Genomic DNA, 12,004 nt, shown 5'->3' with positions numbered 1-12,004 from the left:
ATATGTTACATTCCTTTAATTGAAAGTTATTTTAATATTCTCTTTTAGTCTTTTAACAGTTATCTCAGCTTTGCATATCCGCCTCTGACATGAAATGTATCAAATTTGACACACATTTCTGAACCCATGAGCTGCGTGAGTACACATTATCCTAAACATTTTCTTTATTCCCTTGGAAGTTTCTGGGCAAGTTTTGATGTCAATAAATTCGTGTTCCGATTGCGTGAGACTATTTAAGTAGGGCATTGCCCTGATATAAAATCCTATCGGCTAAAGAGATTAAAAGTAACGAATTCATCCATACCAATATATGTGCACAAACTTCCAAAATTGCAATTGGGAATTTAAATAGTGATGTAGCCGATGAACTTGAAAGAATTATTATAACCAAAGTAAAAGAGGTTAATGTAACTGAAGTAAAGAAATCAAGAAGACATTGTAACCAAATAGTAAACTGCCCAAAGTAATTAAAAGGGCTGGAAATTAATTCATGGAAAACGGTAGAGGAAAAAGAAAGAAATGAAAATGTTAGTTTTCCTCTACCTATCGATAGGCCATCCAATGAATATAGTATATGTGGTGACGACAATTATGAATGAGGAAACCTTTTTCAGATTTTATTTTGCTATGATACAAAGCATTCAACATATATTTAACATTGATTCATATTTGGTTTTTATCTTAGTGGCCGGATCCGGATTTGGGTCCAATCCGGATCCAAATTCGTGCCTGGATTCGTGCAAATTCGGGCAGGATCCTTGTTTTACACAGTGGATTCGTCTGGATTCATGGCCCACGAATCCGGACGAATCCACTGTGTAAAACAAGGATCCTGCCCGGATCTGCATGAATCCAGGCACGAATCCTCAAGGATCCAGTGTGAATCCTCAAGGATCGACAAGTTTAAGTGAGTCTAAGTTATTTAATATGACTTTTTTAAATATATTTTTTTGCTTTCTAGTGCTAAAACGACCTTTTTATGCATTATATATACTAATAAATGAGAGAAACAAATAAATATATATATATATATATATATATCTGTTACTAGTTGGGGCTTGGGCAAGATCAGTAATATATATATATATATATATATATATATATATATATATATATATATATATATATATTCACGAATCCTAATTGGGAAAAAAAAAATCACGAATCCACGGATCCAATTCACGTGCCCGAATCGGATTCGTATCCCGAATTGGTAACTAAGGTTTTTATCAATTTGTTCTATGAATCAATTTATGCATATATTTTTATTTGGGAATGGTTTACATTTGATAAATGGTGTTATCGGCTTTAGTTTGTGAATTTGCTCAATATTAGATGATTCAAGAAACAGTTTTGCATGTGTAATGCAAATTCTAGTAAACCATCTTCAATATTGGCTACAATTGGTATTTTCGCCAGTTAAAATTGTTTCAGAATACAAAGGTATTGCTTATGAAGCAATTTAATATGTTATTGGTCATTTGGTCAGTGTCCGTACATAATCAATTCACAACGAATCATTTTTTTAAATGTTTCTTATGCATGAAGAATTGGTTGTGAATCACACTAATTTCCATAGTGTGAAGAATTATTTTAAATTTGGGATTCAATAAAAGGTGTTGGTTATGCAACATGAGAGTAGCCTTCAGAAAAATGTGATTTATGTGCGGATTTCCGAGTCATCAATATCCAAGACTCTAGGTGAAGAATGGAAAAAACAAAATGATTCAAGACTTGGAATAGCTTTTTGCTAATAAATTCTGATTTTTAATGCATGGGATCAGTCATCTTAGAGAAGAATTTCTTTTAAGAAACCTAATTTTAAAAAAGAAATCTAATTTTAAATGAGATTATAGGACATCCCAGAAATCGGTCATTGATTCCCACCATATGGAAATTTCAGATTAAACCATAGGCTGAAATGGTATTAGTTATGAAACTGAAAATCAGATTTTAAGGCTTTGAAATTTCTGAAATTTTATGAAGGTTTGAGTGACTTTGAGTTGGGTTTGGAATATATTCAATGATTAAAGAAGAATGTTCCAGGAATGTGATTATGTTGTACTCGAGTATAAGATTGCCTGTTTTTCATCTACATTGCGACAGTAAGTTGGGGATGAATATTTAGATTTGAATTTTTCTTCAGTTTGTTTACACCACCAACCCTTCGAATCCCTAACCAAGGTGTAGATCCAATATCAAGTAGTAGGAACTTGTGGTCGAACATACCAGTATTTGGATCAGTTGTGAATAGCCAAGAGGGTCACAACTGACATCAATAACCTACCATACATGCAAATAGCATTACTCAAGGACCAACAGGATTGACATTTGATTCTTCAATTCTTACAAATGGTCACTCCTCTGAGCAATCTGCCAACAAATTTTGGTCCAAGTAAGTGAATAAATATGTTATGATCATGGCCTTAACAAGAAAATGATAACCCTATGCAATGAAAATAGTCTAAATCATGGTATGACAGTTAAAACAATCAATGACAGGCAGCAATACAAGAAGCTTTTGTGAATATGGGATAGGAAAGAAGAGGACATTGAACACAGTTCGATACGGAGATAGACATCTAGTACCTATTGAAGACTTTCACATAATAAAGTAGTCATGGAGATTAGACCTGCAAATGAAGCACACAAGAATCAGTTTCAATTGCTGGTCCTGCCTACACCCCTGCCCTTTAGAATAGTAGGGGGCCTATAGATAGTAGGACTCTTTCTCTTGATGGTTAAGGGTCATCAGCTGCGAGTGGTGCTTCTACTGATAGATAACCCGTTTATTCAACAGGTGCTTCAACAGGCCTATTATTCCTTTACTCGAGGCTTGGAAATCAATCTCAAGCTGTGCCTGGCTGTGTAAAATCGTAGTACGGTGTGGGGTCGGATGAAAAGTGAGAGTGAAGGGAAAGTGAGTTATAAGGTTGCAGATAGGAATTACATCAGGTATAGTTAGGTAGGCCAACCTACAATAGGGACTCAAATGGCATTCCAGATCTATTAAGGACAAGCAATTGATGAAGGAAACTGAATTTTGTTTTATGAGAGTGTTTGAAAGCCAAACAGAATGATAGATGATTTGGAAATGTTAAACTATTTCATTCTACTTCCCATTTCTCTCTTTAGTTATGGGATGAGATTCCTTGTGGGTTCTTTGAATGTTTGTAAACTTTACACCTCCATTACGCCATTGACATATACTTCTATAGTATTCATGCAACCCATTTTTGTAAGATTCATTTCACACTTATTGATTAAAGAGAATGGGGGGGTGTTGGATTCAAGGGAATGCTGGGAACATGGTACAGGACTTCTGGATTCCTGTGAAGCCAAAACTTTAGACTCGTCTCAACAAAGGAGTCATCATTTTTTAAAGATAAATAAAATATGTCATAACAATTAGTCTTTAAATTGAATGTCAATGTCATACATCTGATCCTATTCTCTTAATCTCCAGAGATACCCACATAGGACTAGGAGTATTTTAGCAACGCTAGAGTTGTTTTACTGCCCGTGCAATCCAATATTGGTACTAACTCCCTTTACTGAAGTTTGAATGTTGATTATCTAAATGATAGGCTCCATAATTCACTGCCGTGTCCTACCATAGAAGCAACTATTTTTTATGCGTTGATGGCCCAATATAGCAAAGAGCATGGCAAAAATCCCTAGTGACAATCAATATTCACTCAAAATGGAGCTAAAAACCTACACAAAAATTTGTACCTTATTTCATTCCCCTTATTAGCAGAGATTAGATACAAGATGCCTATCCATATGATTAACAATGGGAGCATCAAATTTTGAATGCTATGCAATATGTTAATCCAGAAATGACATGCCCATTTTCAAAGAAAACTTATTTTAAGCAAAATAAATAAGTACATCCCTTAACACAAACAAAAATGCTAGTGTGTACACGAAAAGTACACAAAAGAAGCTATTAACTACCCAACGCTATCTGATATTGCATTAACAAAACATATGCCTTCAGTATAATTTCACTTCTTGACAATTTCTTACAACACCTCTCAAAAAGCGTGAGAACATAAAAAGAGAAGCTATGTGATCTCAACTGTTCGTACCACAGAGGCCAGTAAATCTACAAATGATTTACATATAAATATATCTTATGAATCTAACATCTATGGGCCTTAAGATGTGAGCGGAAGTGAAAAGGAATAACCAGACTATAAGGACACTATGATTCAAAAGCCCAGCTCTTACAATACCCAAATTACTAAAAAGAAACAGAATAGATCTACAGGGCATTAGGGGATTTTCTTACCTGTTTGAAATGCAGATCTAGCTTTCTCTCTGAGCTAATTGAAGAAATTCCACCTTGTTCCAGATCTAGCCCTACACTCCTTAGTTAAGGTTTCTCTTTCAATAGGAGTGCTTTGAATTGATCAATGAAATCAGAGGTCTATAGCCTGTACTCACACTAACAGATCTAAGCTTTGAGCATAGCAATTTTTGTCTATCCTGTGATGGCATAGCCTTTCTATTGGCTTGCAATAATTCAAAAATGTTAAACTATAAACAAGTGCTGGAGAGAAAATGGTCCAAGCACTACACTCGGGATAATTGACTCTATAGAAATAAATAAATATAATATTTATCCCGATAAAAAAGCTGCAGATCTGATGCATTAAGACTTCAAATAAAAGGTTACCTTCTCCTTGTCAAGTTTTGTAAACACCCATGCCACATTGGGAATGTTATCTGGAGAATCCAAGTGCTGTAACACTGAGCACATCACATATGTAAGTAGTTTCAAACAATAAATTACAAAATCTAAAATTCAAAATTAAAAAATGTGCAAAGAATTCATGGGAGATTTGCCTGCATAATTCAAGTCCCCTAAAAAATGGAAAATCCCTCAGTTGAATCTCCTCACACTCAAAGCCACCTGCATATCCAGTAGGCATTTTTCACAAAGTTAGCACCATGAATGTCAATTTTATAGACAGAAAGATGCATGTTAAATATCAATTCCCTATGCACGGTTGGATGACCATGAGGGGGAAAAAAAGTGAGGCGGTGGGTAAAAGGTTGATTACGACTGGGATGAAAAGCTTACAGAATGGGTTTTGTACAGATACAGGGGAAAACCCACTTCATGAAGGGCCCTTGCATTGAGAACGGTCATGAAGGTGGCTAAGGCATAGGAAAAATTTGTATTGATGCATGTTCACATATAAAATCTGAACAACTAACTGCATGATGAACCTTACTGTCAATGATGCCTCAATGCTTGCCGCTGATTCCAGAAGAAGCAACAGTTCGATGAGTTCGTCATAGCAGAAGAGGTCTAGTTTGGGTGCCAGGAGCTGGGGAAAACGAAATGATGCCGCTATTATGTGAAACTTAATACTCACCTAAACTGCCTTTTCCTTTTGTCTCTACCTAATGCAATTAAAAAATTTAAAAATATTAATTAAATAAAAACATGTGTTAAAGACAAAAATAAAATATTGTCTTCAACAACCGTCGTAAATACATCCACTCTGTAGTAGTGAGAAAGTTCCTAAAATTGCTAACCTGATAGACTATATTGCCTGGATAAATTAAATAATGCTATGCATGATACCGAGTCATTTCACTTATTTGAGTTGTTGAGAGATTTTTTTTTCGTGACTGATAAGGAGAAAACACTTGCAGGGTAAATAGGTACGGCTTGTTCTGGTGATTTCACTTGCATGCATGTATATGTGCATGATTCATTTAAGTAGACAAAAATACTTATTTTTAAAATGAACTTGATATATTATGTCAATGGCAACTCTTCAGTTACTCACAGAAGCTCACAGTCATTATACACAGCGCACACAATGGTGTCAAATGTGACTTTTCAAATACTATCAATGATATTTCATTAATGACATGCATAATTCTTTTCTCAACATCAACTTTATTCCTAGAAGACATTCGGAAAACCACACACAATTGTTAACCATAACTATGGATATTCTTCACAGACATATGCTTCATAAAAGAGTTTTTCCCATAGGCTCCTTCGAATTGACTGCAATTCAAACCATCTACAATTCATTGTTCCCTTATTTTCATTTTCAATTGACTTTCATGATTTCACCTCCTCACTGGATCAAAACAACTTTTTCATCAAACCCAGTTATGCATTGTTCCATACACAACCTCTGTGGAAAATAAACAACACAGAATTAGAAAGAATGTTTTTTGAATAAACTGTGCAGTTTTTTTTATAAAATTGTGTCGGTTACAACAAAGAATTAAATTCATATTCATTTAACAATTTAGTAAGCCCAACAGATCCCACTAAAGAGCTAAATTCTCTCACAAGAACTTAAAATGAATTTTATGTGGAAAACTGTTTTCTTGTGTAGAACCTAGACCTCTGGGCTCTTTATCCTAGTCTAGATTGAATATTTTTATGAAGCCATGGAAATAATATGTTCAATATTGCATGATTTGATGAAATGCCCACTGTTTTCCTAGCTCCAAGTTTTTCAAGATACTCCGGACTCTGAAGGTACTTCGGCATACAACTTGCATGCCTCAGATGTTTTCTGGTTTGATTAGTTTGTCAATGACTGTTTCCTCACTGCACTATCTGTTTGCAATCTTTGGTTCTTGTTCACTACAATTTAAGAGAGATATGTTTTCAGCTAAAAGAAGCAGAGAAATGAAATGCCAAACATTTGTTCACTGGTGTATAGATTTAAAATTCCTTGCACCATTTTGAATGATGAGCAATACATGCAAAAGACATGAGTAGTTTGAGACCTGTTACAGACCTAAAAATTGGAAGACCTGCAAAAAATACGTGAACGCAAATTCCTGAAACTTAAGCATGTCAACTAAGTGTTCAAGTGAAGAAGCTGCTGCACCAAGCAAAACCCCACTTTTGGTGTCCTAAATGAATTGAATACAGAACCACAAAAATAAAAAATTTATAAGAAATTATCAATAGAATGTTTGGCAGAAAACTCAAAAAAACATTGCCTTGTGACATTTGATACAATCGACACTCCATAGAATGGGCATTTGCAAAGTCGATCTCATAATTTTTCTAGCATTCTAACTGTGTGTGCAAAAATGAGAGCTCGACATTTATCAAAGAACAACTTATAATTACAATTTTAGGCAACCAGACACTACCCTGTTCTCATTTCTTACTTTTGTCAGGCTTCATTAAACTGTTGAATATTCATTAATTGTACTGAACTACTCTGGCAAAACAATAAAAACTGTAACAAACAATTTTCATAACAAAATAAAGGTAATCTAGAAAGAGTTTTCCTCAACTAATTATTGAACAATATACATTGAATTCATTTTCATGAGACATTAACTGCTTTTAACTACCAACAATTACCTGAGATAGCAAAGCTCAACTGAAATAGCTATAACAATAGTCAACTAAAATAACTGTAGTAACGATTAACTGAAAATAACTATGATAACGTTCAACTGAAATAACTGTAACAATGATCAACTGAAATAACTGTAATAACGATTAACCGAATGATAACATTCAACTGAAATAACTGTAATAACAATCAACTGATATAACTGAAATAACGATTTACTATCTTTCCTTGCATATAAGTAAAATAAATGCATAACATGATAAAGAAAGAAGAACATGCGAGAAATATCTGGTGAGTCTTTAATTGGTTGTGCAAGCTTCGACTTTCAATAAGAGGAGAAGCATTGAGTTAGACTTAACCTCCCAACCTTGGACCATATTTATCCCCACACAATCTATTGAATAGAAAGGCCCTCCCTACCCTAGGATCGGACTTGGGATACTTTTAGTGTAGCCACCTGACCAATCCGTTGTTTAAAATGTTCGCACAGTTATGGATGAACATGTTTGAATAACTAGCTCTGCTGACATCAAGTGATCATAGATGGCAAACATGTCTTAAACGAGCTTGGCCAAGGTTTTCTAATGGGTTCAATGACCTAATCACGATAGCTCGACTTGACAACAAGCGAACAATAGTATGAGCAAGCATGAGCTATTAAATGAAATTAATTTAGATTTGTTATGTCATGTCTAACTTTGATTTCCATGTTATTGCAGATTCCATCTCACCTCTTCACTTTTTTCATGGCTATAAAGCCAGCGAGTCCTAGGTGTTTTGAATCTCAAAGCAATCGGCTCTGTCTGTTGATCGTCAACTGATATATGAATATTATATGTTTCCATCTTATCACAATCTATGATCTGAAAAATGAAATCTTTAAGACTTGCAGAATAAATATCATTTGATTCAAACTTTTAGTGGCATAAATAAAATACGATATCATGTCATCGTTACTTGGCTTTTATTCATCATAACAACTCTGTCCTAGAGAGGGTCTAACCAATGGCATTTAAGCAAGATGATTTGCATCATAATATGAAACTGTGTCTTACTGCTATAATAATCGGAATGCAGCAATAACTGATAATAAAACATATTGCAATGCTTGGAATATGGACAACCACATAACTTGGTAAAATTTGGAAAAGAAATGGAGTCTTGCTGGACGCTAAAAATCAGCCCCACTCTTCACGGAAGAAATCTTTAACGCAAATCCCAATTTGATTATCAATCACGTTTGCAGCAGAACATCAATATAAAAGGGAAATCGTAGAAGGAAAATGCAATGATTACCAAGTGGTATATTACAGAGATATCGTGTGATATCTGCAAAGGTATCAAGTGTTATGAAACCGAAGTTGGGTGATATGAAAGAAGTCAGGTGATATGTCCTTATGCTCATGATCTCTCTAGGCTCAAAATAAAAAGGTATTGAAGTCTCTTTGGCTTCTAAAAAGTTGTAACTCATAAAGAAGAGACTTGGCTCTTGGTCGCCAAATAAATATGCCAAATGTTCATTTTGGTTTTTAGCAAGAAAAATGAATAAATATGGAAAAAGATTTGAAAGTTATAAATCGAGGATAATTATAATTTATATCTATCTACTTGCACGTAGATATACTTATGAGGTGGCATCATATTATTTATAAAAATAATATTATGGTGTCACTTTATTCCTATATCTATGTGCATGTACATAGGTATACATATAATGATGTGGTGGAAAAAATCAATCAAAAAGCATTTGAGGTACGTATTATTTTTAATTAATATAATTTATGTTTTAAATGTTTATTTAATAGCGCATGTGGTTCCATCGATTGTATCCTAATGTTCAAGTCGCTAGGTCCTTACCAAGGCAATTAAAGGTCATACTTGTCAACCTGATAATTGTACTAAGCTAGTATCTCATTCCGTTGATCCTGTTTAGCAATGCTTTTCCCCTTCATCTTCTCCTACAATCACCCGTGCAATATTTCCACGATAATAACAAGTTCCATAATAGCATTTAATATAGATAAAGAATTTAATTATTAACCATAATTCCAAAACCAAGCAATTGCTAAACATCACATGACAAATAATGGATAACAACCATCTTCATTAAACAGTTAACATAATGAATACAATGGATATATTTAACTACCCTCTTCATATGATTATGAAAGAAAATACATTCAATCTAATGGCTATAAATAAATTTAAAATTTAGGTCAAAATTTGGGATGTAACAGAAATTTTTATATCAACTCAAAAAATGGCAGTTATAAACAAGAATATGGTCAAAGGCCGACAAGGAGTTATGAGTTCATTACCTCACAACACCCCAATATTGTCATCAACAGCTGACATAAGTTCATTTCGCCTCATATCTAAAAATTCATAAATTGTAAAAAAAATGTTTTGGGAAAATGACAGCTAAAGTAATAAAACTAAGAAGTAATGGAAATATAAGCTTTAAAACAAAATGAACCATAAAAAACGTCATTATAAACATAATATTCAAAGTATGGTCAAGTAATTGGGTGTTTAGATCTCCTCAACACCACATTTATATGTTAAAGAGTCATAAATAGTTCAATTCTCATAAATGTTTGACATGACGAGTAATTTGGGAAATTCAATTCTTCCAAATATAAAACATTTATATATTGTCCTTAACTGCTTTTGGAAAAATAGTAAAAATTCATGGAAAAGTATCAATTAAAAGGACCTTATATTTCTGGACAAAACAGCAGCGATTGTCAATAAGGTGAATATGTCCAATTGGTTACATGTTTGATTCTTGAGGAATCAAAGGTCATAATTTTGATATAGAAATACTATGAATTCACAGAATTAGTAAAAGCTCATGGAAAATGTCAGATGGTCATTATGAAAAAAAAGCAACCAACATAATCTTTTTAAAATTTTAATGATTCTTTACAAGTCATACACGTCTTCATTTTCTCATTTGTTATTGAAATTTATTTATATTTTCATTTTAATATTAATAACATTGATAGAAAATAATTGATCAATCTTGCTAGCATAAGTGGAATTTGATGACGAAGATAGATCTCTTATTACATTGAGAGAAAATGAAATATCACCCATATCAATATCTTTTCCCATATACTTTCATGTTGAGTACTTGTTTAATTTTAACACACGTGGTTCATGGTAGCTCATATATGCACATCAAAGTGATTGAAAAATGTAAAGGTGAAAAGTAAATTCCTAGATGTTTTTCCCTCTCATTTTAAACTTAATCTAACTTTTATGCAATAGTATAGTGATGAATCTTAATATATATTGTAAGACTTCATAATCTTAATCATAATCATCATGTACCTAAATTGAACCAAAGTCTCAATGCCCTAGGTAATTGGATCTTAGTGTTAGTCTAGTTGTTCTGGTCCTAGGTTGAGACTACCTAGCCAACCTTGATCCTAGATCAAGGCTTCTAGAGTGAGATCACCAAAAACATCACAGTAACAAATGAGGTTATCCACAGCATAAAGAGAGGATCAAAATTATGTTACTAAAATCAGATATTAGTATTCACTGAGGATATGAAGAGATTTGGTGCATTGCTCTTTTTGAGTGCCGGTCGTTTTTCTCTTATACCTTATACCTAAAAACAGATAGCCAATATCTTGGGCTTCAGTATCACCTCTGTCCCATCACTAAAAGTAAATTTAAGGGCATTGTTTTTTTCAAGTGCATGCTGGTCTTCTCAATAGGAGGAGGTGGTTAGTAATTGTAGGGGCAAGGCCTCAACCTAAAAAAGAAAGCGCATATCCTTGCTGAGGAGAATAACAATAATAAAAAGCAGTTGTATCTGCAGTACTCATCTATGCTGCCTTATTTTCCAAATCACTAGCAAAATGGTGGATGATATGAAATTATTTTTAAAGAATTTTTTGTGGGAAGGATTGATGGAGAAGAAAATAGTACTTTCATTGGAAGAAGGCTTTTTAGGTGGAAGCGAAAGGTGGTGCAGGGCTTAGAAGGATGAGCGTGCAAAATGCCACTCTAGGAGCGAACCAGAACGAGTATGGTGTAGAATTTTTTCAAGCAAGTATATGGATGACACTAATGCCAGTAGGATTCTGACAATGACAAAGTCTCAGGGGGGCTCAATGGTAAGGAAGTTCTTATAGGGAAGCAAGAAACCATTACAGAGCACTTAAAATGGAAGATCAATGATGGGAGGAAGGAAAAACTTTTGGCTTGAATCCTGAAATGGGCATAAACCATTGAATGCTATTAGTAGCATAGAAGGCAACATTGAGGGCTGCATGGCATGTAATGATGGAGGGTGACACACTGTGTGCATAAGGAAAATAACAGTGTTGAGGATTATTTTGAATGATTGAGTGATGGTGAAATATCAAACACGGCTTGGAAGTGTTCCAGTTTGCAATGGAGGAGGTATGCAGGAATGGTGATTTAAGTTGGTATTTTTATCAAATAGAGAGCAGAAAAGAAACAAAAAGGAAGTTGAAAATAATTAGATTGCAGATTATGATTCTTAATTTTTTAGTTGTTGCAGATTTCAATGATGTTGTTGGAGCAAGATGAAGAGGGCATGAAGGGTTTAATGAAGTAGAGGCTTAATGAAAGCCCTGATTCTTTGCTCATGATTCAAGCTA

This window comes from Cupressus sempervirens, chromosome 10, assembly GCF_028749045.1.
Source record: "Cupressus sempervirens isolate cs-2001-9-10 chromosome 10, ASM2874904v1, whole genome shotgun sequence".
Lineage (NCBI taxonomy): Eukaryota > Viridiplantae > Streptophyta > Pinopsida > Cupressales > Cupressaceae > Cupressus > Cupressus sempervirens.
The sequence above is the reverse complement of the archived record's forward strand: the minus strand, read 5'-3'. Positions refer to the sequence as shown.